Source organism: Heterodontus francisci, chromosome 10, assembly GCF_036365525.1.
Source record: "Heterodontus francisci isolate sHetFra1 chromosome 10, sHetFra1.hap1, whole genome shotgun sequence".
In the NCBI taxonomy this organism is placed as follows: domain Eukaryota; kingdom Metazoa; phylum Chordata; class Chondrichthyes; order Heterodontiformes; family Heterodontidae; genus Heterodontus; species Heterodontus francisci.
Window position 1 is genome coordinate 31,082,206 of NC_090380.1, and position 27,575 is coordinate 31,109,780.

Here is a 27,575-nt window from a genome sequence, read left to right on the forward strand (position 1 = left end):
CACAATTGTCACTGCCTCCATCAGCTGCTCAGGCGCGTCTGTGCTGTGTTCACCAGATTGTGACCCCTTTGCTACACACACATAACTGCTCATCGACTTGAGACTACCTGTGCTGGTGGAGGGTGTGGGGGAATGATGTAATGCTGTATCCTCTGAGGTCTCCTCTTCCTCAGAGATGGAAAACTGTCCCACAGTCTCTGCAGCTGCTGCTCTTGTACATGACATGCGAGAGAGAAAAGAGTGATGAGAGGGCACTGCATGTTCCAACACATCCTTCTGACTACTCCTCATCTGGTGCTCCATGTGAACAGTGATGGCCACTCGCTCTCCATGCCTCCATACCCATTTCACCAGCAGCGATTGCCTGCCCTGCCTCCATGCCTCCAAGCTCCAACCTCCAATGCTTCTTCTTCCACTGGCCTGAGCATTGCCATGTATGGGACAGCACCTCCAGTTCTTCCTCTTTCTCATGCATTATGAGCTCTCTTCTCCTGAAAGCATATAAATTACCATTGTCACTCACCCAGCTTAGACACACACCATGCCTGTGTTGGTGGCAGGCTAACTGTCCATCATGGTGCCACAAGGATGCCTCCCGCATGTGGCCATTCAGTATTGGCAATGCAAGGGTCAGGTCTGATTGACCAGTGTCCTCCATAGGGAGCCAATGCTGCAGCCTGAGCATTGCTGCTGACTGGATGGGCATCCCTTTCTCCAAATTCATATCCATCTTTTGTCACATTTAAGGCTGCAAGCTTAATGTTATGCGCTGCACTCACCTTGCCAGACTGCATCAGGTGATTGATCCTCTTTCTACACTGCAGCTACATACATGGAATCACCACACAGCTGCTCACCTCCTCCATTATCTCCATCCATGCCCTTTTTGTCTGGTGAGCCAGCCTCCCCCTCCCATCCCGAGGGAAAAGGACTTCCCTCCGAGCTTGTGCTACCTGGAGGACCACCTCCAGGGAGGCATCAGAAAACCTCAGCGCCACCCTTGCTCTTCATTTTGCCATTTCCCAGTCACTCCAGTTGCCAGGCCCGTCTCTCAGCGTCTCTTGCCTTAAAACTACCGCTAGCTGCGTTTTTGATAAGGCACCAGCCTAGCCTGACCCAGTACCTCACCCCCGCCCCCAGCGTTGCCTAACTGGCCAGCTCCCACAAAGAACAAACAAAGAACAAAGAACAGTACAGCACAGGAACAGGCCATTCGGCCCTCCAAGCCTGCGCCGATCTTGATGCCTGCCTAAACTAAAACCTTCTGCACTTCCGGGGACCATATCCCTCTATTCCCATCCTATTCACGTATTTGTCAAGATGCCTCTTAAACGTCATTATCGTACCTGCTTCCACCACCTCCCCCGGTAGCAAGTTCCAGGCACTCACCACCCTCTAAACTTTTCCCCTCTCACCTTAAATCTATGTCCCCTAGTAACTGACTCTTCCACCCTGGGAAAAAGCTTCTGACTATCCACTCTGTCCATGCCACTCATAATTTTGTAAACCTCTATCATGTCGCCTCTCCACCTCCGTCGTTCCAGTGAAAACAATCTGAGTTTATCCAACCTCTCCTCATAGCTAATGCCCTCCAGACCAGGCAATATCCTGGTAAACCTATTCTGTACCCACACCTGCCAGCTGTTAATTGGATGCCTCCAACAATATCATGGTTCAATTCCTGCTCCTTGCCCATGCGGCTATGCCTCCAAACATCGGGTCTTCGTTGTTGCCAGTAAAATCCCAGCCATTGTTTCCATATTGATTTTTTACCTCTCTTTGCCTTTTCCACTGCCTTTCTCGCATCCCCTTGTCTCCATCCTTCATAATCTCTAAACATCCTCAACAAACTACTCCTTGCCTTTCTTAAATAAAAGCAAAATACTGCGGATGCTGGAAATCTGAAACAAAAATAAGAAATGCTGGATTCACTCAGCAGGTCTGGCAGCATCTGTGGAAAGAGAAGCAGAGTTAACGTTTCGGGTCAGTGACCTAATCTGTACTAATGCTTTGTCTTTCAACACACCATGAACATATTGTTTGCCTTTGCTCCGTGACCTTTTGGTCAGCTATGTGGCCTGGTCCAATCTGCACCTTCTCCTTTGTTATCTCTTGCCCAACCCCCACCTCACTTGTTTATAATCTGTGACTTTTCTAATATTTGTCAGTTCCGAAGAAGGGTCACTGACCCGAAACGTTAACTCTGCTTCTCTTTCCACAGATGCTGCCAGACCTGCTGAGTGAATCCAGCATTTCTTGTTTTTGTGTCCTTGCCTTTCTTGTTGCCCAGGTTGATCGATCTCAAATCCTTCCACCAATCTCCTTCCCTTCTACCACCTCAGTCTCTCAATCCTCCTGGACAAGGTTTAGCTTGTCTCTGATGCAACATAGGCCTCCTTCACCATATCCACCATGGCATGCACTGGCAGCCTAACGCCAATAGTAACGCAAAGCACTTGGAATGTGGCATATCGAGAGCTTCTCCACTTGTCTGCTGGAAAACCGGTAGAAGAGCAACAGAAATACTAGAAAATGACACTGATTTTCCAGGTACCTGGGGCTGTTCCACTGGCATTATGTGTATCATCTACAAGATGCATCGCATCTTGCCAAGGCTTCCTTGAAAGCACCTCCCAAACCCACATCCTCTACCACTTAGAAGGACAAGGGCAGCAGGTGCATGGGAACACCATCCCTTCCAATTTCTCCTCCAAGTCACACACTATCATGATTTGAACATATATCACTGCTCCTTCATTGTCACTTTTTCACGATCCTGGAACTCAGTCCCTAACAGCACTGTGAGAGTACCTTCACCACACAGACTGCGGCAGTTCAGTAAGAAGGCCCAACGTTACCGTCACAAGGACAACTAGAGATGGGCAATGAATGCCAGACTTGCCAATGACACCCTAGAATGAACAATTAGAATAACTACCCTGGGGCCAATCTCTCCATCCCTATCAACTTCTACTGACCTCCAGCAAGTTGTCTTACACCCCTTGATTCCCTTTCAGAAACTTGTCACTATCCTCCAATAGTATCCTTGCCTCACTCATAGATGTCATTATCACCCTCAACACATCAACTGGTTCCAAATATGATCCTATCTGAAGTGTCAGCCGGAATTTTGTGGGAAATTCTCTGGAATGGGACTGGAATCCCCAACCCCTGACTCAGACGCCAATGTGCTACCACTGATCCATGGTTAGAGGAATCAAGAGTCTAATTTCCTGATTGTAATGGTGCCAAATTGTGATAATCACTGCTATTCAAACCTTTTGCTCAACTTCGCAAATAATGAGCAGTAGAAACATCAGTGTTCCTGCTTGTTCATAGCCTCCCTACCTTTGATGATGAATGGCTTCACAAGAGGTGCAAATCTCTGGCATACAGAGTTTGACACTAATATTTCTCTATTAGATTATAGCCAAAGGGATATGACAATTCAGGCCACCACTGGAGATGGATTGCAGAATATTTTAACTTTAGATTTAACTGTGAGAAATTTGAATTATTCATTCCAAAGCAAATTGATCCTGTAAAGTAAGACAGGTTTACTTATCTAACAAATTTGATTGAATTTTTCGAGGAGGCGACTAGGTGTGTAGATGAGGGTAAAGTGGTTGATGTAGTCTACATGGACTTCAGTAAGGCTTTTGATAAGGTCCTGCATGAAAGATGGGTCAAGAGGGTAAGAGCCCATGGGATCCAGGGCAATTTGGCAAATTGGATCCAAAATTGGCTTAGTGACCAGAGGCAGAGAGTGATGGTCGAGGGTTGTTTCTGCGAGTGGAATGCTGTGACGTGTGGTGTACCACAGGGATCAGTGATGTTTGTAGTGTACATTAATGGTTTAGATGTGAATATAGGAGGTCCGATCAGTAAGTTTGCAGATGACGCGAAAATTGGCGGTGTCGTAAATAGTGAGGAGAATAGCCTTAGATTACAGGATGATATAGATAGGCTGGTAAGATGGGCAAAGCAGTGGCAAATGGAATTTAATCCTGAGAAGTGTGAGGTGATGCATTTTGGGAGGACTAACAAGGCAAGGAAATATACAATGGATGGTAGGACCCTAGGAAGTACAGAGGGTCAGAGGGACCTTGGTGTACTTGTCCATAGATCACTGAAGGCAGCAGCACAGGTAGATAAGGTGGCTAGGAAGGCATATGAGATACTTGCCTTTATTAGCCAAGGCATAGAATATAAGAGCAGGGAGGTTATGAGGGAGCTGTCTAAAACGCTAGTTAGACCACAGCTAGAGTACTGAAGTTCTGGTCACCACACTACAGGAAGGATGTGATTGCACTGGAGAGGGTGCAGAGGAGATTCACCAGGATGTTGCCTGGGCTGGAGCATTTCAGCTATGAAGAGAGACTGGATAGGCTAGGGTTGTTTTCCTTAGAGCAGAGAAGGCTGAGGGGGGACTTGATTGAGGAATACAAAATTTTGAGGGGCATAGATAAGGTAGATATGAAGAAACATTTTCCCTTAGTGGAGGGGTCAATTACCAGGGGGTATAGATTTAAGGTAAGGGGCAGAAGGTTTAGAGGGGATTTGAGGAAAATAATATTCACACAGAGGGTGGTTGGAATCTGGAACGCGGATCTGGTACAGGCAGGAATCCTCGCAACATTTAAGAAGTATTTAGATGAGCACTTGAAACGCCATAGCATACAAGGCTACGGGCCAAGTGCTGGAAAATGGGATTGGAATGGATAGGCTTTATGGCTGGCGCAGACACGGTGGGCCAAAGGGCCTGTTTCTGTGCTGTATAACTCTATGACTATTATCTCCAACCCAGGTTGCATTTCCTGATGACGCTCTGCTGTTCATGTTTACAAGACGCATAAAAGTACGAAATATTGTTATATCTTTACTTAAAAACAAACTCTGACTTCAGAAGTTTGTGAAAAGAATAAATTCCAAATCATGTAAATAAGTAATTTCAGCATTATTTCCAGAAATAAATATAAAAATGGGGCATCTCCACTAATAAAATGCACATTGTTTGTTATGTTTCTTTGAAAGGCAATTTGGATTAAGCTCTAATTTTTCCAAGATGCTCTCCAATTTTCTTGCTTGGAAGCCTGGATGTACTCCAGAAGTCAGATTTATGGATCTCTGTATGTAAACAGTGTTTTAAAGCAGAAGGATTTTCTTGAGGACCTTTTTGATTTTCACTTTTCTGTGAAAATTAAGGCAAGTCCACGATTCTATTTGTGTCAGCATTAAGTGGACTTTACAGCGCAATGTGCATTGGACCTAAAATACCTGGAGGCCTGTTCCACCACTGAAAGTGAAGCTATGTGAGATTTCCACCTGACTGTCTGCTCACACCCCAATTCCATTCAAAATCCCAGGAATATCAGAGCTTCACATTTTCTCTTCCATTTGAGACTGGTTGGAAAGAGAACATTTCGGCCAAAGATTTGACGATTTGATTGCTTGATGCCAACAACAAAAGTCTTGCTGTTGGTCTAAAATAATACTGGAAAGTTTGATATGTAAATGTTAATTTACATATACATCTTAAATCTCAGGACAAAATGCAGTTTTGTATCCCAAAGCATTAACCCTGATGCTAATACAATTCTGCTTTTCAATCTTTATTATTCTAATACATTATTTTATTTACTATATCCATAACAATGTATCTCAAAGTATTGCAACAAAGACGCATAAAATATTCTGAGACACATTAATTGTGATATACTGGACAACATTTTCTAAGTACAGTTCCGCCAGGTAATGCTTACATACATCCAGCTTAAAGTGCGCTCTGCTCTCAGAAGCAGATTCCACTAACCCGTGAAATTCATGGGATGTGTGTTGCTGGCGAGGCTGGCATTTATTGATCATATATAGTTGATCTCACTCTGAGACTTCAGAATGGCTTGCAAGGCCACTTCAGAGAGCTGTTAAGAGTGAACTTCTGAGAACTTTGCATACCACCATTGGTGCCATGCCTTCAGCTCTGGAATTCTCCGCCTCCTTTAAGACATTCCTTAAAACCTATCTTTTTGACCAAGCTTTTGCTCACATGCTCTAATGTCTCTTTCTTTGGCTTAGTGTAAATATTTGTCTGATTATGCTCCTGTGAAGTGCCTTGTGGCCTTGTTAAAGGTGTTATACTGCTACTGTGCAAGTTGTTGTGTGGAACTGGAGTCACATAAAGGCCAAACTAGTAAGGGCGGCAGGTTTCCTTCCCTAAAGAACATTAGAGAACCAATTAGTTTTTTACCAAAACCTGCCACTTCGTGGTCACTTTTACTATTGCCAGTTTTTTTGTTTCCAGTGTTTTTGAAAAAGGCTGCATTTGTTGATACTGCCACTGCAGGGGGAAAACTTCCCACCCATGCACAGTTGCAGTGCCTGTGATGTCAAAGCCAGCAATGTCCTAGCCAGCTGACTGCATTAAAGATGGCTCGAATATTCGCAGTGGTCCCAGGCCAGTGCATTGCTAAATTATCATACTGCTTATCTGGCATCCAATTCCCCACAATTAAATTTTGGAAACATACTTGCTTTTTTGGGGGTGGCAGGGCAGTTGGGGGGATGGGGGGAGACACTGGGGTTGTCAAGAAAAGATGGGGAAGGAAGGAACGAGAGAACACATACTCTAAAAGTTACAAAATAAATGCAAGCTTCTCCTTCTTTCCCTTAGCAGCACCCTTCGTGATCGATGTGAAAACAAGGCTGGGTTTTGAATTTGAGGCATTGTTTGACTGGGAGCCCAAGTAGGTTGGGCGAACTCAGGAACAATAGGTGAACAGGACATGATGCGAGTAAAGACAGGGGAAGCAGATTATTGGATAACCTCAAGTTTACATAATGTGTAATGTGGGAGGCCAGCCGGGAGTGCATTGGATTAGTCAAGACTGAACATATCAAAGGCATGAAGGCGGGCTCCAGCAGCAAATTTCTTTCATTTGTTTATGGGATCTGAGCATTGCTGGCAAGTGCAGCATTTATTACCCATTCCTAATTGCCCTTGAGAAGGTGGTGGTGAGCTGCCTTCTTGAAGTGCCGGCGTCCATGTGGTATATGTACACGAACAGTGCTGTTAAGGAGGGAATTCCAGGATTTTGGCCCAGCAACAGTGAGGGAACAGTGATACAATTCCAAGTGAGGATGGTATGTGGCTTGGATGGGACCTTGGAGGTGGTGTTGTTCCCATGCATCCGCTGCCCTTGTCCTTCTAGGTGGCAGAGATCGCGGGTTTGGAAGGCGCTGTTGAAGAAGCCTTGGCGAGTTGCTGCAGTGCATCTTGTAGATGGTACACACTGCTGCCACTGTGCGTCGGTGGTGGAGGAAATGAATGTTGAAGGTGGTGGATGGGGTGCCAATCAAGCAGGCTGCTTTGTCCTGGATAGTGTTGAGCTCCTTGAAGGTTGGAACTACACTCATCCAGGCAAGTGGAAAGTATTCCATCGCACTCCTGGGATAGGCTTTGGGGAATCAGGAGGTGGATTACTCGCTGCAGAATTCCCAACCTCTGACCTGCTCTTGTAGCCATATTATTTATATGGCTAGTCCAGTTAAGTTTCTGGTCAATGGTAACCCCCAGGGTGTTGATGGTGGGGAATTCAGTGATGGTAATCCCGTTGATTGTTAAGAAGAGATGGTTAGATTCTGTCTTTTTGAAGATGTCCTTCACATGTGTGGCGTGGTTGTTACTTGCCACTTATCAGTCCAAGCCTGAATGTTATCCAGGTCTTGCAGCATATGGACGCAGACTGCTTCAGTATCTGAGGAGTTGGAAATGGTACTGAACACTGTGCAATATCAACGAACATCCTCACTTCTGACCTTATGTGCGAGTGTAGGTCATTGATGAAGCAGTTGAAGTTGTTTGGGCCTGAGGAACTCCTACAACGATTTTCTGGGACTGAGACGATTGGCCTCCAACAACCAGAACCATCTTCCTTTATGCCATGTATGACTCCAACCAGTGGAGAGATTTTCCCCTGATTCCCGTTGACTTCAATTTTCCTAGGTCTCCTTGTTGCCACACTTGGTCAAATGCTGCCTTGATGTCAAGGGGAGTCACTCTCACCTCACCTCTGGAATTCAGCTTTTTCGTCCATGTTTGGACCAAGCCTGTATTGAGGTTTGGAGCCAGGTGGCCCTAGTGGAACCCAACCTGAACGTCGGTGAGCAGGTTATTGATGAGTAAAAGCTGCTTAATAGCACTGTCGATGACACCTTTGATCACTTTAGTAATGATTGAGAGTAGAACGATGGGGCAATGATTGGTTGGATTGGATTTGTCCTGCTTTCTGTGGACAATACATACCTGGACAATTTTCCACATTGTCGAGTAGATGCCAGTGTTGTAGCTGCACTGGAACAGCTTGGCTAGGGGCACAGCTAGTTCTGGAGTACAAGTCTTCAATTCTGCAGCCAGGAGGTTGTCAGGGCCCCTAGCCTTGCTGTATGCAGTATGCTCAGCCGTTTTTTGATATCACATGGAGTAAATCAAATTGTCTGAAGACTGGCGTTTATAATGATGGGGATCTCAGGAGGAGGCCGGGGTGCATCATCTACTTGGCACTTCTGGCTGAAGATGGTTGCAAATGCTTCAGACTTGTCTTTTGCACTGACGTGATGGGCTCCCCCATCATTAAGGATGGGGATATTTACGGAGTCTCCTCCTCCAGTTAGTTGTTTAATTGTCCACCAGCATTCACGACTCTGGATGTGGCAGGACTGCAGAACTTTTATCTGATCCATTGATTGTGAGATCACTTAGGTCTGTCTGTGGAATGGTACTTCCGCTGTTTAGCATGCAGGTAGTCCTGTGTTGTAACTCTATCAGGTTGGCATCTCATTTTTAGGTGTACTTGGTGCTGCCCCTGGCATGATCTCCTATACTCCTCATTGAAACAAGGTTGGTTCCCTGGCTTGATATTAATGGTAGAGTGAGGAATATGCTGGGCCATGAGGTTACAGATTGTGGTTGAATACAATTCTGCTGCTGCTGATGGCCCACATCAGCTCATGGATGACCAATTTTGAGTTGCTAGATCTGTTCTGAATCTATTGCATTTAGCACAATGGTAGTGCCATAGATCACAATGGAGGGTGTCCTCAGTGTGAAGACAGGATTTTGTCCCCATAAAGACTGTGTGGTGGTCACATTTACCGATACCAGATGAGCTGAGGCAGAGGCAAAGTCGGGCGATGTTCCAGTGGTATAAAAAGGCAGTCTTAGTGATGGCGCGGATATGAGGCTGGAAGCTCATCTCAGGTGAGCATGATGATTTGAGATGAAGGTTCAAAGCACCACAAGTTCCCCTCCAAGCCACACACCATCCCGACTTGGAACTACATCGCTGCTCCTTCACAGTCGGGGGGTCAAAAACCCTGGAACTCCCTCCCTAATAGTACTGGAGGTGTACCTACACCACATGGACTGCAGTGGTTCAAGAAGGTGGCTCACCACCACCTTCTCAAGGGCAATTAGGGATGAGCAACAAATGCTAGCTTTGCCAGCAACGCCCACATCCCATGAAAGAATAAAAAAAGTTGCTTGCTACAGAGGCTGAGGGAGGAAAGTGGTGAAGATAGTCCAGTGACAGAAAGCATGCAAGGTCTCGATGGCCTTCCAATATCCCTGATGGGTAGGAGAGAGAGGGGCTAGCAGCGAAGCACCTGAGTAATGCACCTTACCCTCCATTCCAGTCCCCAGGTCATGGTGTGGTGGAATGGAATGCAATGGTGCTGTGGGCCTTGAAAAAAAATGTCATTCACAACTACCAACACGCTTTAGTATCAAAATTAATTATTTTACCGTCTTTCATAATATAGCTGAATTCAAAAGTAATATGTCTTTCCAGCAATAACAAAGCAACTTGTATTCACTCGCACCTTTAATGCAATGAAATATCCCAAGATGCTTCACAAGAAGGTCAGAAGGTGAAACTTCACACTACATCACAAAAGGTAACGTATGGCTGATGACCTCCAGCTTTGGCAGAGAGGCAGGTTTTCCGAAACATCTTAAAGGAGAAAAGAGACATGGAGAGGTGGAGAGGTTTAGGGAGGGAATTCCAGAGCTTCGAGTTTAGGCGACAGAAGGCACGGCAACCAATGGCTGAAGCAATTAAAAGTGGGGTGCTCAAAAGGGCAGAGTTGGAGGAGCACAGGGATCCGCGAGGAGTGTGGGGATGGAGGAGATGATAGGGATGAGGAAGGATTTGAGAACAAGAATGAGAATTATTCAATGGAGGTGTTGCTGAACTGGGAGACAAAGCTGGCCATCGAACACAGTGACGATGGGTGAACAAGACTGAATTAAAAGGCCTCAGCAACATTTTCCTTGTTGGTGGCAACAGTCATCGATCAAAGCACAATCACAACATTGGCCATGATGCATGACACTCACATTGGAAAGTGTGGGGTCCATTCCAAGTGAGAAGCAGCAATGGTGGAACCAGACAGAGCATTCACATTCACACTTCACCCGAGAAATCATGGGCTGTATGCTCTGATGGCTGGGCAGCTCTCTCATGTGGCACAAGCTGCACATTCTGTACCCTTTTTTTCCTTTTTTTTGCAGGCTGCTTCTTCATACTGAATGCTCCCAGGCATGTGATCCCTTTGGCCATCCTCGTTGTTTGACAGACACCAGTTGACAACCATAGAGCTCCAAGAGGCTCTATAAGGTTGTCTCATGTGTGGGACTCTGCAAGGAAGCAGGTATTTGCTTGCAAATGCGTCATTGTTTTCTTAGATATTGGTGGCCCTTGATGACTCTTCCAGTGTGACAGGGCACTGAGAAGAGTGCTCCTCAGGTGAGGGAAGTGGAGTGGTACATAGGCAGGCATAAATATCGTTCAGCAGCTCATTAGGCCAGAGGTTAGGATCGTTGCCATTCAGGGATGGTGATGTAAGGCTGATGTCCTCATGGCTCTCAGCGCAGTATGTAAAATCACCAAAGCTATTTGGAAAAGTGGGGTGAAAAGCATTGTCCCAGTGCAGGTGGTAAGATCATTGTTATTCATGGGGCTGATGTCTTCCTGACTGTCAGTGAATTGCACAGCATCATGAAAGTTCGAACAATGGGGCCTGCTTCATCCAAAGGCACCTCATGCTAATTGTGCAACACATTATTCAGCCCAGAGCTTTCATCAAGACACTCCATCTCATCTGCTAGTCCCTGCTGCCAGTGTGAATCTGACATTCAGCCAGTCCACTCTTCGCTGGAAAACTCACTGTTCCACAGCACACCAAGATTTCATGTAGCTGATGTACGATGTCTGCTGCTATATGGTACTACTCAAGTCGAGGAGTCTTGGCTGGGCCTCGGTAATAGCAATTACAGTAGCAATGTCTGCCTCTGCGACTAACCAACAAGCTCACCAACAGCTGATGGGGGCAAGTTGCCCAGATGCCTCTGCACAACAATAGCATGTTTGTAGAGCAGCAAAGTCTGAATCCAGAAGCTGCAGCAGCAGGTAGATCAGCCAACATGTCTTCAGTGTATACTCCTTGCAACCAGAAGTCACAGTCACTGTGCCTGCATCCTGCTGCTTGATGCTCACTGCAGGGAGGTGACGATGATCTCTATGCATCAGGCTCACAGCGAAACCGGTGTATCCTGAATGGAATGATTGCAGATCAGAGGCCGAGTCTGCAACAAGCTTGAAAGAGGCCCCCTGCAGGAATGTCAATCCCAATCCAGGACGTCATTGTAGAAAACTGTGCTGAAATGTATTCCTTCACAGATGAGGAGGACTGGAGCAGTTGTTTTATGTTGCCATTCTCTGACTCAATCGGATTGTTGGTGTTATTCCCCAAAGCTAGAATGTTACTTAGGAAATATAATGCCCACATCTCCTTCTGTGGAAGCCAGTTAATAAGCAGATCCTCCTGCAGGTGTCGGTGGAGGTGCCCAGCACTTTCCACACATCTTGTTGTTTGCTCCTTCGAAGGTGCATGAACTAGCTTCCTGCAGGCCTCAAACAATTGTTACTTATGATCATCTTCCAATGTGTAGATGGAGATCTTCCTCCTCATGCTCTGCATAACATAGAATTGACACAGGAGCACCATGACAGCTGGGAGATGCTTCTTGAATTCATTTATCTCCTTGATGTCCTTTATCCATAATTGCCATCTTCACCCAATCAATGCAGGATCCCATCATTCCAACCAGCACACCCACAGTCTCATCCAGAATCTCAACCGTCTTATTCCTCACCATGGCGTGCAACACAGCCATGCCCCTGCCAACATTGTCCTGCACTATCACTTGATACAGAGGATAGCTGTACTTGTTGATTTTGTATGTCCATCCATGAGCAGCAGTTCAGGAAAGACCTCCAGCTTCATTGTCGGTGTCATGAATGCAATGAACCAGTTGCAGTTTGCTTGCAGACCAGCATGTACCATCACCCTGTTCTGTTGAATTTTTTTTCAGAGTATCAAGAGTGCTTCCATGCTGTCATCACCTGATCACCTGCTTTAAGCCATATCTTTATATTTCAGATATCGCTCAGGATTACAGTCTTATTGACTGTCCACTGAGTATAATCCTTCAGCTGCTTGTTCCTGACCTGCAGCTTGACCAACTCTTCTACCTTCTGCATTTCATCCCAGTTCAGTTGTTGTCTCCTGCAAAGAAGCGTAAACATTCTGGATCCAGGTCATGGCCGGCATGTGCAAGATGGTACAAAGTGACATTGAGTTTCACTGTGATGATGGCCTCACAGCCCATGCCGAGGTATCTGGCAAATAAAGTGGAAAATCAATGAACAATCCAGAGACGAGGTTCTGTGTTCAAGTTTAGACCCAAGTTCCTTGAACCCTCAGTGGACCCTCATTCCTAATTGTGCATATGTCAATGGTTTCTATGTGGGCCATAAAAAGGCTTCCCCAGCCATGAGGAGATGTCCTTAGTTCTGTCACTGGGCAGGAAACATAACCTCAGAATTTCAGGTCATGGCTGCAGACAGCAGTATCTATCCCCCCATGACTGCACTGTCCCCTTCTACGACCGCATTCCTTTTCACGCCCCCACTTGAATCACCTCCTGTACCACAATGCCATGGTCAGGTTGCTCGTCTACTCTGCAGTCTTTGTCCCCATCCACACAGGCATCAAGAACATCATACCAGTAGATAAGGGCAAAGATTGAGACTACTCCAGCACTGCACTGGGGTCCCCTTGTCACATGCCCAACTCTCAGTCACACCCTCCTGTCCACAATCACTAAGCAAACCTGCAGCACTACTTAACCCAAGGGGTGTGACTGCTTCCTGGATCAATGTGTCCAGCTAACTACTCCCCCCGATGTCCCACACTGTCTGCAGCTCAGACTCCAGCTCAACAACTCCGAGCTGAGTTCCTCGAGATACAGACATTCAATGCAGATGTGGCTGTCTGGGATCACAATGCTGTCCACAAACTCCTATATGCCGCAGTTGTGGCACACCACCTGCGCTACCATCCTTATCTAGCCCTACTTTATTTATTTCATTATGTAACTCAAATCAATTTGACGTTTGGAGCTCTTTTTAAACTCTTCTACCTCCTGCTTATTTATTCTGGTCCCTGTTGTTTTTATTAGCTCCTTTATTTATAAGGCCTATGTTCCCAGCATCTTGCTGTATGGCTACGAAACATGGGCAACTTACAGCTACCAGGAAAAGAAGCTCAATAATTTCCATCTTCTCTATCTGTGCATATTATGGGTATATTCTGGCAGAGCTAAATCACAAATGTGGCAGTCCTCTCAAAGGCAGAGCTCCCAAATGTGTTGCACTAATCAAACAGAGGCAGCTTCAGAGGATCAGACACGTCTGCAGGATGGAGGATGGTCACATACCCAAGGACCTTCTGTATGGTGAGGTATCTGGGGCCAGATGACCAGTGAGGCGCCCAAAGCTCTGCTTCAAGGATGCTTGCAAGCGTGACATGAAGTCCCTAAATGTCAACTACCGCACCTGGGAGTTACTAGCTGGCGAAAGAGGGAAATGGTGACACATCCTGTGGACTGGTGTGCACTATCACGATGACCAGTTGCTACAGCAGCTTGGCAGCGGGCTTCAACGTCAAGAACAACATACACAGTGTCAGGTGGCAGCTTCACATGCAGCACTTGTGGCAGAACCCGCCTCTGTTCTATATCTGAATGATGACTCCCCTCCACAACCCAGCCACTAGTGGTCAGCACTCATTTAATAAGGTCCACACTACCACAAGAAACACTATTGAGCAGCAATTGTGATGCTGAAGCAAAGATTCCGCTGCTTCAAACGCTGTAGAGGAGCCCTCCAGCAATCAGTGGAGCATGTGTTCCAATTTCTGGTGCCATATTGCATTCTCCACAAATTGGAAATCATGAGGGCACAGCCCCTGTCACCAAGGATTTGGCAGCAACCTCAGGAGGAGGGGGGAGGAGGAGGAGACAGCTGACACATTCACATTTTGAACGGGCTGTTATCAAGCACCTAATTGGAATCCAGTTCCCCCTTCATCATGAGGTGTGATCACCAGATTTCAGGAGCTATCCATTTTAGCTGCCTTAATTCCAACACTCAACAAATGTCAGCCTTGTTAGTGCACTTTGCATCAGTCCCACCATTCTGCATCACCATTATCAATTTGTGGCTGAAATCAAAGCACAGTGATACAGGGACGGTACACTACACTATCAGAAATGTACAAACTCCAGCACCTACTGCTGTTTCGATCTCACCCCAGTGGAATGAATCCATAGCTGCCCATAGTGGACATAGTACAGGTTCATCGAGGTATCCCTCAAGTGACTGAGAATTTGGATCCTGTGTTTCCACTTCTCCTTCTCCAGTGTGTAATTGTTGACTTTTTTTAATAGACTTCCCATTGCCTGTAATAACAGCAACTTGCAGTTAAACAGCACCTTTAACATAATGAAAAATCCAAAGGCACGTCAGAGGTGTGCCTATAGGCCACAATCCCTGTTAAAACTTCTCCAGTTTACTGCTGAAATTGAATTCCAGGGATGTAAAAATGACAAGGAATTGCTCTGTTGAATTAACTGAATTAGCCCTTGTATATATCAGCAGCTCAGCAAGGCTGTAAATGGGTCACAAGGGAAGCATCAAATGAAGGGAGACAGAAGGGGTTTCATAGGCAGTTGAATGGGACATGACAACGAATTGCAGGCACAATGCGCACCTGGTCATTCATCGTTTCTTGCTTTACATTAATCTCTTGTAAAGGAATTGAGAAAGTGGTGTAGAATTTGGTAGTCAATATAAGCTCCAAAAGCAGAAGAGAAATGAATCATGGTGCAAGACAATCAATTTCTGACCATGAAACATACTGTAGAAAGTTAAAGCTAGTAAACCAACAGCACATGGTCAGGGAATGGACAGCAGTGGAAGCCTCATTTAGTTACTGTTGGTGGAAGTAACATTAAAATACTAAACCTGGCTAAAATACACCCATTATTAGAGGCAGAGAAACTTCGACAGTGGCAGAAAGGTGAGCAGGGAGGGAAGAGGTTGAACGATGGCAGTGGATGAACACGGATTCAGATCCACAGCTTAAGAGCAGACCAGTCCCAGAGCCATGGAACCCCTCAGAGCATAGCACTAAAAGTTCTAATTTTTAATTGAGTACAATAAACAGTTGATAAATAAATTGCAGATCAATGCTCAAATACTCAAATCTGAAACAATTTCCTAGTTTAAAGATGAATTTAACATCGTCAGTGACTCTTTGGTGAAGACTCCAGCTGGAAATTTTCAAAAATTGCGCTGAGTGAATATCTGATGACATCACCATGCAATTGATGCTGCACGATGACATCACCACACACGCCTGCCTGCAAATCAATCTGCACATGTGCACTCTGTTACTGGCAGCAGTAGACATCAGAAGGGTGCCTTTTGATGACATTATCAATCAGGAAAACTGCGCATGCATAGATGGGCGCAATATGGGGTATCTGCATGCGGAGAGAGGACTTCTGATTCGGTGTCAGGAATTACAGTGTTTAAAAAAAAACGGGTAAATTATCAAACTGTCGTGGTGGAATTTGAACTCACATGTCTCTGGATTATTAGTCCATTATCATAACCACAGTACCAGCAAACCCACTTAGCTGTTAATAAAGGAGTTTGGAAATTCCTTACGAGCACAGTGCTTTCAGGTCTTCCTCCTGCCAGTCTGCTGTGGTGCTGACCCTCTCCCGCATCTAAGGAATAGGGTCATTACCATAAAAGGGGCAGGCATCTGCACCATGCGTTGAGCATTTATACAACACCTTTCACATATTCAGGACATCCAAAAGAGTTTCAGGGGCAATTAATTATTTTTGAAATGTAGTTACCATTATTACATAGGCAAACAAGGTGGTCAATTTGCAAACAGCAGTTCCACTACACTTTAATGAATTATCCAAAAAACCGCACCTCCAGCAGTGCAGCACTCCCTCAGTACTGCACTGGAGTGTCAAACTAGATTATGTGCTCAACTCCTGCATTGCAGCCTGAGACAATCTGACCATTTAACTCCAAGAGAAGAGTGCTGCCAACTGAGCCAAGGTTGACACTTACAAGCATTTGTGAGGGTTATGGAGCAAACTACTTATCCCATCATTCGTTCAGGAAGCTTGACTCCAGAGAGTTCATGTCCAACAATTGCTCAAATTTGTGTCCTGGGAGGGGGGCTGGGATGGTGAGGAGGTGGTGGGGGCGGGGGGGGGGGGGGTGGTGGTTGTGGTTGCGGGCGACAAGGGAGTTCAGTCTTTTAAATTCCAGACTTTACTATCAGTTATATCAGATCTATCAGATCTTTCATCAACATTCTGGGGGTTACCATTGACCAGAAATTTAACAGGACCAGCCACATAAATATTGTGGCTACAAGAGAGTTCAGAGGCTGGGAATTCTGTGGCAAGTGATTCACCTCCTGACTTCTCAAAGCCTGTTCACCATCTACAAGGCATAAGTCAGGAGTGCAATGAATGCTCTCCACTTGCCTGGATAAGTACAGTTCCAACAACTCTCAAGAAGCTTGACACCATCCAGGACAAAGCAGTCCCCTTGATCGGCACCCCATTTACCACCTTCAACATTCACTTCCTCCATCACCAATGCACAGTGGCAGCAGTGTGCACCATATACATGAAGCACTGCAGCAATTTGCCAAGCCTCCTTTGACAGCACCTTCCAAACTTGCAACCTCTACCACCTAGAAGGATGAGGAAGCAGATGCATGGGAACACCACCACCTGCAAGTTTCCCTCCACATCTCACACTATCCTGACTTGGAACTATATTGCCATTCCTTCAATGTCTTGGGTCCAAATCCTGAAACTCCCTCCCTAACAACACTGTGGGTATACCTGAACCATATGGACTGCAGCAGTTCAAGAAATCGGCTCACCACCATCTTCTCAAGGGCAATTAGGGATGGGCAGCAAATGATGGCCTTTCCAGCAATGCTCACATCCCATGAATGAATTTTTAAAAAGCACCGCCTGCAGTGGTAGAACCTTGTAGGGTACTCCAGTTGGTTAAAGATTGAAGTTATAATAGCAGAGTATGAAATATTATCCTCATTGCTATGTCATAAGAAGATATCTTAGGAGATGAATTGCGAGGTGGGAGCAGCATGGAGACAGGTCAGCATCCTTTATGGTTAAGTGTACAATCTATTGAGGGAAAAGGTTGATTGTCTTTCTTACATTCTTGTCTTAACCCTTTGCTGTCTTTCTGCCTTGTCACACATGACAGACTCTGTTTTACCAACTCTGTAAAATGCTTGAAGCTGAAGAGTTGATTCTGTAACCCAGGAGCCAATAGATTGCCTCATATTCTCAAAGTGTCACAATAACATTGAATGTATCACACCTTTGAGAAACACAAAGTTGAAAAGCATGCAATGTTTTTCTCTCAATCTCGACAGGTCGTTTCTTCCCTTGTTATTCTGTATCACCAAGCAAGGGTTTCTATTTATCTTTGATATCAGTTCCTTAATGCTTTATTATCCTCCAGCGTCAATCAGAAAGATTTTTCAAACAAAATGTTTTGGCAATACTAAGCAGAGTCTAGATAATGTAGACTATGACATGTGCACCAAAGCCCCATGTGCAGGTACACAACTTCCAAGTTAAACAGCTCATAATGACTTTGCCATGTCAGAACGACACCTCCTTCAAGGAACTTAAGGCTTTCAACAACACAACGTTTTTCCCTCTGAAGATGTACCCCAACAAGTTTGAAACACTAATGGGCAATGATCCTTTCCCCACTTTAGATCTTCAGTTGGCCAGAAATTTCTCCCCTTTAGATCCCCAGAGGTGGCTAGAAATTTCTGCCAGCACAGACAACACAAACACTGAAGCAATCAAGAAAGCAATCAGATCACCTAATTTCTGGCCCTTTCAAACTCAATCAGGAACTGACCTACCTTTATGCCTCACCTTCTTCTTAGGCAGTCCCTCAGGATCGAGGATGACTTCCTTCCACTCCAATTCGATGGGTTCTGAGATGGCTGATAAGTCCAATGCATGATCTGCCGACTCTGCCACATGAGGGGCAGGTGATACTTGAAGGGTCAGATAGAAGAGTAGTTTGGAGGTTTGTGTGCTCCCTGTGATACCTCATTCGCCTCCGTATGTTCCCAACCAAGTCTCTTGAGGTGTACGATGCCTTCCTGAATGAGCTTTCTCTACCTAGGACAGTCACAAGCCAGAGACTCCCACGAGTTTATGGGGATGTTTGATCTCTTCAGGAATCTCTTGAGGACATCTCTAAAGCGTTTCCACTGACGTCTTGGGAGGCTCCTGCCGTGACCAAGTTCAGAATAGAACAGCTGCTTTCGGAGTCTGGTGTCAGGCATGCAACCGACATGTCCCACCCAGGGGAGCTGGTTTTGGGTGATTAGCACCCCGATACTGGGCAGGTTGGCTTGGGAGAGGATACTGCTGTTGGACCCCCTTGCTACCAGATTTGGAGGATCTTGTGGAGGCACCTCTGGTGGTACTTCTCCAGTGCCTTGAGATCAATCAGATTTGAAAAGATGAAGAGGACTTCTTCCAGTTCTTTCACAAGGCCTAACCTGTGTCAGACTTGGTTCAGTTGGAACATGCTTGCTAAGGAGGTGAACACTTTGATGCAGTACTGAGAGAGCGCTGCAGTGTCAGATGTGCTATCTTCATATGAAACATTAAACCAAGGCCCCGTCTGACTTCTCAGGTGGATGTAAAAGATTCCATGGCACTGTTCGAACAAGAGCAGGTAGTTCTCCCTGATGTCCTGGTCAACATTTATCCCTCGACCAACATCATTTAAACAGATGATCTGATCATTATCCCATTGCTGTTTGTGGAATCATGTGTGTGCAAATTGGCTGCCACGTTTCCTACATTACAACAGTGACTAAACTTCAAATATACTCAATTGGCTGTAAAGTGCTTTGGGATATCCTGAGGCCATGTAAGGAACCATATAAATACAAGCCTTTAACCAGAGTTCCAGCCAGCAATCAAGAACCTAGTAATGTTTTTATTTGAAATAGTTTATGTAATTCAAGACTGAATGAAAGATGAATAATGTGACAGTCATATTATCCATAGTTCAGCCTCTGTGTAAAATTCTATCTTTAATTTCCTGCTGGGCCATAGGCATCATACCAATTGCCTAATTGTAAGTTATTTATGCTAAGGGAACGTCTCTAAATTACATACTCAACCTAACGTGAAGCATTTTTTGCATTTACTTCCTTCCCGGCACCACTGTGGCCTGCTGTGGAAAATGTCACATGTCATCGTGGCATGCTGGGGAGTGAGTTTTTTTAAATTAGTTCTCAAGTTGTGGGCATCACTGGCAAGTTTGGCACTTACAGACCCTCCCTAGCTACCCTGAGTTTGATAAACTGAGTGACTTGCTAGGCTGCTTCAGCGGGCAATTAAAAGTCAACCACATTGGTGTGGCACTGGAGTCATATATATATATATATATATATATATATGTATATATATATATAGGCCAGACTGGGTATAGACAGCAGGTTTCCTTCCCTAAAGAATGTCAGTGAATCAGTTGGGCTTTTATTAACAATATTCAGACAGCTCCATGGAAATTGCTACTTTTCATTTCCTGATTTTGTTTAGCAAATTTACATTCTCAATCTGCTATCGTGGTATTTGAACAAGTTAGCTAGATTATTAGTCCAAGTCTCTGAATTACTTATCCAGTAATATAACCAGTACACAACCTGTATTATTGAACACACCACAGAAATGTTGAAGGAGAGAGACAGATATCTTGACAAGTCTGAGAGCCTACAATATAGGCTAGCCAAAGTGCCCTGTATTATTATGATGTTCTGTATTCTTCATAATTCTAATGCTTCACTGGCAAGCTGCACATTAGCCATCTATTTTCTAGCACAAGGAAAATTGTATATTTGCCTTTAATTGGTGCTTAGCAAACCCATAGCAAGTTAAAGAAGACATTAACACTGGGTCTCAGCATTAGCACGCATAACTTCCCAGAGGACTTTTAGGAATGTGAACTAAAAGGCACTAATGTTCCATAAAAACCAACACGCCAGGTTTCCAATGCACAAAGGATCTTTATGGTATATAAAAGGAACACGCATAGGACAATCAGCTCCTTGAGCCTGTTCCTCCATTCAGTTAGATCATGGCTGATTTTTACCCACCTTTGCACCATATTCCTTGATATCCTTATCCTTTGGGGGTGGGGAGGGTGGTGGTGGGGAGACTTCCAGATTTCTACAACTCTGAGTAAAAGCGTGCTTCCTGATTTCACTCCTGAATGGCCTAGCTCTAATTGTAAAATTATGCCTGCTTGTTCTAGATTCCCCCACCAGAGAAAGTCCTTCGATTAATCTACCCTAACAAATCCTTTCAGAATTTTAACCACCTCCATTTGATCACTTTTCAACCTTCAACCTCAAGGCACTACAAGCCAAGTTAGAATGACTATGAGATATTATACAATTTTAAATGGCCTTTAACAAATGTATCATAGACAGAGGATGGACTGTATCCAATTTATCCATTAAATTACCTGGTAGAGATACCTGGAGGATAAGCTTATGCTCCAAAATGTGAGGATGAAGGATATACGACTGGCTTGCAGTGCATCAATTCTATATTGAAATGGCAGCCTATGTTCTAGCGTTAGTATTGAACCTGTAACTAATGAGGAACAACACTTCATACAAACATAAAGGTCCAGATAGTGAAATCTCCACTTCAGGGGAGCTATAATCTACAATTCGAAGAGCTAAAACTTTTGATATTTGTCATTCAGATTCACACTTGATTATAGTTCCGTGGGCATTGGCTGCATCCCTGTAGAGCCATGGCCATGTGGCCATTCTTCATTTGTGAGTCTGGTCAATGAGTCACAGTAAATTGTTCTACCTAGGCAGCCATTAGCAATCACACGCAAACTCGATGACCTCATACAATACCCACACCAGCGGACCCTGACTAGAGCCCATGGTCAGAAACAATAACACGGTCTGTTTTTTAAACCATCCTCGCCCAAGGGTGTTGAAGCCAATTGCAGCATCTTTAGTAGCTGTGATCAACTATCTTCGTACAGGTTAAATACAAAACTTTGCAACACCTCTAAACCATGAGGGACACTGTGTTTTTTTTTCAAAACCAAGCAAGGAATTTACAGTAAACCTTTATAAATAACTGGTTAGGCCCCAGCAGGGGTATTGTGTCCAATTCTGGGCACCGCACTTTAAGAAGTATACCAATCGTCCTGCCACTGGATACAGTTCTCCTATCTACTCTACCAAAGATCCTCATAATTTGGAACACCTCTCCCCTTAAACTTCTCTGCACTGAGGAGAACAATCTCAGCTTTTCTAGTTTCTCCACATAACTGAAGTCACTCATCCCTGGTACTATTCCAGTAAATATCCTCTGCACTGCAAGGTTGTACGATTGTTGGTGAAATTTCTGTCTGGCGTTACTAGGACTAACTTTTTGGAATTACATCTCTAGGTAGATGTCCTTGTGGTCAATACAAGATAGGCTGGCAAAGTTGACAAAAGAACAATAAAAAAATTGTCATCATCCTGTTATTTCCACGTGATTTCGGCGAGATGCAAAAGTGAGGCATTGATTTCTCTGGATTGTTTCCGAAACTAAAATGAAAATTTATAGGAAGAATGGTCTCTTGTTATTGGCAAATGCAAATGGTAAACATTCCAGCAAGTTTAAAAGATTTGCTTAATGTAAAATGAACACGTGGAGCTCATTTAAAAGTCTCAAACTTTATTTGCAAGCTTCGTTATCTGTAATCTCTTGCTGTGATTATATGAGAATGTTTCTGAGAGTCCTACCATATAAGAAAGTCATTTATTGAAAGTTGTCTGCACCCACTAAGCTAAATGTATACACCAGTATGTAAAGGACACCATTCATATATGAGGCAATAAAACAACTACATAGAATTGAACCGGTCTGACTATTCAGTAGAGGTACGGGAATTATACAATGACAGCTGCTTCCGATGCAAAAATTGAAACAATATTAAACTAATCACCAATGAGCAATCTTAACTAAAAGTAAGAGGCTGAGTAATTATTGGAACAATAAAGCAATATTTTATTTTAAAAGCCTTGCACAGCATTGAAAGAACTCATTTGAATAAAGCAGAAGGTCAAAAGGTTGTCCAGATATATCCTGTCCACAAAAGCTGGAGAAATCCAACACGGCCATTTACTGTCCTGTTAGATGACTTTCAATCATCAGTAAGGTGGTGGAAGGAGTCATCAACAGTGTTAATAAGCAGTACATTTTCATCAATAACTTGTTCACAGATGGACAGTTTGGGTTCTTTCAGGGCCAGTTGGCTCCAGACCTGATTACAGACTTGGTCCAAACATGGACACAATTTGCTGAATTTCAGAGATGAGGTGCGAGTGACTGGCCAAGACATCAAATCTGCATTTGACTGATTGTGACATCAAGAAGCCCTAGTCAGTGGGGATCAGGGGCAAACTCCCCGGTAGCTGAATTTATACCTAGCACAAAGGAAGGTGTTGTGATTGTTGGATGCCAATCAACTCAGCCCCAAGACATTGCTGCAGGAGTTCATTAGGGCAGCATCCTAGACCCAACTAGCTTCAGCTACTTTATCAATGATATTCTTTCCACATCAAGGTCAGAATTGAGGTTGTTTGATGATGATTACAGCGTCCAGCTCTATTCACAATTCTTCAGATACTGAGGCAGTCCATGTCCACATGCAACAAGTCTTAGAAAACATCCAGGCTTGGGCCACTAAGTGACAAGTAATGTTTGTGCCACACAAGTGCCAGGCACTGACCACCTCCAACAAGAGAGATCCGAATCACTTCCCTTGACCATTCAATGGCATTACCATCACCAAATCCCCTACCGTCAACACCCTAAGGGTCGCCATTAACCATCCAGGGACAAAGCAATCTGCTTGATTGGCACTTCAGTCACAACCATAAACATCCACCACTACATCTGTACCATCTATAGCATGCCTTCCAGCAACTCACCAAAGCTTCTTCAGCTGCACCTCTTAAACCCGTGACCACTACCACCTAGGAGGATTAAGGCCATGACTTCCAAGTCTCACACCATTCCCCCTTCATTATCACGGGGTCAAAATCCTAGAACTCCCTACCTAACAGCACTGTGGGACCACCTTTACTGCATTGACTGCAACGGTTCAAGAAGAAGACCCATCACCTTTTCAGGGACAGTGCAAGCCTTCCCAGTGATGCCCACAGCCTGGGATTAGTGTAGGATTAGTATAAATGGGTGGTTGATGGTCGGCACAGACTCGGTGGGCCGAAGGGCCTGTTTCAGTGCTGTATCTCTAAACTAAACTAAAAATCTGGCTCATCTGCTTTAGGTCAGGGGTGTCAAATTCAATTTACACCGTGGCTCTGATCTGATATTATGGCACTTAGCAAAGGCCACATTCAGAAAAGGTTATTTGGACACTTTGGAGCAGAAATTTGTATGCATTTTACCAGATCTTTGGGCATACCACAGGTGTAATGTACACCAATTTCTGGGTGCGAGGTCTTGCATCTAATCTGCCCTAGTGGCATGGCCACTGCCATATTGGTCCTCACATTTTTAGGCATCCCTGGCAGTTGCCTGTAATCGGTGCTGGATCACCTTAAATATGCAAAGAAGGGTCCTGCTCCTGTTCCAGGACTCCTCTGCAAAATGCATGAAAAGCTAAGTGGACCATGCACCGTGCAAGCTCTGACTAGTTCTTCCAGTTCCACAGTGACTTGCACAGCAGTCCTTGAAGCGAGTGCTGGAGGTCGCTAAAGACATGGTAGAGAATGTTTTTTTAACCTCCACCTCTGTTATGCATGGAGGTGTAGGACTGCTCATCCTAACTCCAGAGCACTAAATAGGCCACTGCCAACTGTACACAGCCCTCCAGCATCTCCCCTGTCTATTGGAGCTTGTGATGCTCCCTCAGTGCAGTGAGAATCCTCAACCAGTTGAAACAATCTTTCACTAAAACAAAAGCAACATACCGCAATGCTGGAAATCTGAAATATTAGCTGAAAAAACTGGAAATACTTAACAGTTCAGGCACCGTCTGTGGAGAGAGAAGCAGAGTTAACTTTTCAGGTCAGTGACCTTGCATCATAACTGGCAAAGGCAGAAACAGGAGAAATTATCCTGGGAAATGAGGAAATGGCAGAGACATTGAACAAATATTTTGCATCTGTCTTCACAGTAGCAGATGCAAATTACATACCAGAAATAAAGGGTAACCAAAGAGCTAATGAGAGTGAGGAACTTAAGGTAATTAATATCAGAAGAGAAAAAGCATTAAAGAAACTTAAAGGACTAAAATCCGACAAATACCAGGATCTAACTGCCTACTTCCAAGGGTTCTAAAAGAAGTAACTGCAACAATAGTGGATGCGCTGGTTATGATTTTCCAAAATTCCCTAGATTCCAGAGCTGTCCCAGTGGATTGGAAGTTAACAAACGTAACAACGTTATTCAAGAAAGGAGGGAGAGAGAAAACAGGGAACTATAGGCCAGGTAGACGGACATCAGTCATCAGAAAAATGCTGGAATCTATTATTAAGGAATTCTTAACAATGCACTTTGAAAATCATAGTATGATTAGGCAAAGTCAACATAGTTTTACAAAAGAGAAATCATGTTTGACAAACCTACTGGAGTTTTTTTTGAGAATGTAACTAGTAGGGTGGAAAAGTGGAACAAATAGATGCAGTGTCCTTGGATTTCCAAAAGACATTCAATAAGGTGCCACACAAAAGGTTAATAGGCAAGATAAGGACTCATGGGGTTGGGGGTGATGTATTGGATAGAGGATTGGTTAACGGACAGGAGGCAGATAGTAGGAATAAACAGGGCATTTTCAAGTTGGTAGGCTGTGACTAATGAAGTGCCACAAAGATCAGTGCTGGAGCTTCTGCTATTTACAATCTGTATTAATGACTTAGATGAAAAGACTGAGAGTAATGTATCTAAATTTGCTGAAGATACAAAGCTAGATGGGAATGTAAGCAATGTGGAGGATGTAAAGAGGCTGCAAAGAGAGATAGGCTAAGTGAGAGGGCAACAAGATGGCAGATGAAGTATAATGTTAGGAAGTGTGAGGTTATTCACCTTGGTAGTAAAAATAGAAAAGCTGAACATTTTTAAAAGGCATAAAACTTGTAAATGTTGATGTTCAGAGGGTGTACTCATGCAAGGAACACAAAAAGTTAGCATGCAGGTACAGCAAGCAATTAGGAAGGCAAATGGCATGTTGGCCTTTATTGCAAAGGGATTGGAATACAAGAATAAGGAAATCTTGCTACAATTGCACAAGATTTTGGTGAGACCACACCTGGAGTACTCTACAGAGTTCTGTTCTCTATATTTAAAGAGGAGTATACTTGCATTGGAGGTGGTACAGCGAAGGTTCCTGGGAAGAGAGGATTGTCCTACGATGAGAGGCTAAGTAAATTGGGCCTATACTCTCTGGAGTTTAGAAAATGAGAGGTGATTTAATTGAAACATACATGATTCTGAAGGGGCTTGATAAGGTAGGCACTGAGAGGTTGTTTCCTCTGGCTGGGGAATCTAGAACGTGGGAGCACAGTCTCAGGATAAGGGGCCGATCACTTAGGACTGAGATGAAGAGAAATTTCTTCATTCAAAGGGTTGTGAATCTTTGGAATTCTCTACCCCAGTGGGTTGTGGATGCTCCATTGTTGAGTATATTTAAGGCTGAGATAGACAGATTTTTGGTCTTTCAGGGAATCAAGGGATATGGGAGCAGGTGGGAAATTGGAGTTGAGGCCAAAGATCAGCCATGATCAGGCTCAAGGGACCATATGGTCTACATCTGCTCCTATTTCTTATGTTTTTATGTTGTTATGTTAGAGATGTAACAGGTGTCAAGCAAGTACAGAGGCAGGAAAAGGGAGGAAGAGGAGGGAAAAAAGGGAATGTCTGTGATAGGCTGGAAGGCAGGAGCGATTAAATGACAAATGGGTTGATGGTGCAAGTCAAAAACAGGTGGTAATCAGACAAATAAAGAAACAAGCAATGGTAGAACTATTACAGCACCTGCTGCCCAAAAAAATGGGAAGTGTTTATGATTTGACATTGCTGAACCCAATATTGGGTCCAAAAGGCTGGCTGTAAAGTGCCTAATTGATAAATGAGGTGCTGTTCCTTAAGCTTCCACTGAGTTTCATTAAAACAGAGTAGGAAGCTAAGGATGGAGAGGTCAAAGTGGAAGTGAAACAGAGAAATAAAATGGCAAGTGACTGGAAGCTCAGGGCAGAGGAGACCAAATCGTAGGCAGTGAATACAGTTTACCAAATTTAATGAACTACAAGTAAGTCACTGTTTCACCTGGAAGGAATGTTTGGGCCCCTGCACAGTGGAAAGGAAGCAGGTGAAAGGTTTTGCATCTTCTGCGCTTTCACAGGAAGGTGCCATGGGAAGGGGAGGGGATGTTGAGGGCGACTGAAGAGTGAACCAGTGCGTTTTCTTTTTATTCATTCATGGGATGTGGGCATCACTGGCTATGCCAGCATTTATTGCCCATCCCTAATTGCCCTTGAGAAGGTGGTGGTGCGCTGCAGTCCATGAGGGGTAGGTACACCCACAGTGCTGTTAGGAAGGGAGTTCCAGGATTTTGGCCCAGCGACAGTGAAGGAACGGCAGTATAGTTCCAAGTCAGGATGGTGTGTGACTTGGAGGGGAACTTGCAGGTGGTGGTGTTCCCATGCATTTGCTGCCCATGTTCTTCCAGTTGGTAGAGGTCGCGGGTTTGGAAGCTGCTGTCTAAGGAACTTTGGTGCTTTGGTGCGTTGTTGCAGTGCATCTTGTAGATAGTACACACTGCTGCCACTGTGCGTCGGTGGTGGAGGGAGTGAATGTTTGTGGATGAGGTGCCAATCAAGCGGGCTGCTTTGTCCTGGATGGCTTCTTGAGTGTTGTTGGAGCTGCACCCATCCAGGCAAGTGGAGAGTATTCCATCACACTCCTCACTTGTGCCTTGTAGATGGTGGACAGGCTTTGGGGAGTCAGGAGG

The 27,575-nt window shown here is 44.6% G+C and overlaps 1 long non-coding RNA gene across 1 annotated transcript in view; it reads right to left on the bottom strand.

Moving 5' to 3' along the window:
- LOC137374104 (uncharacterized) overlaps nucleotides 1-27,575 on the bottom strand; it is a 151,596-nt gene that overhangs the window by 33,834 nt on the left and 90,187 nt on the right. The window lies entirely within an intron of this gene.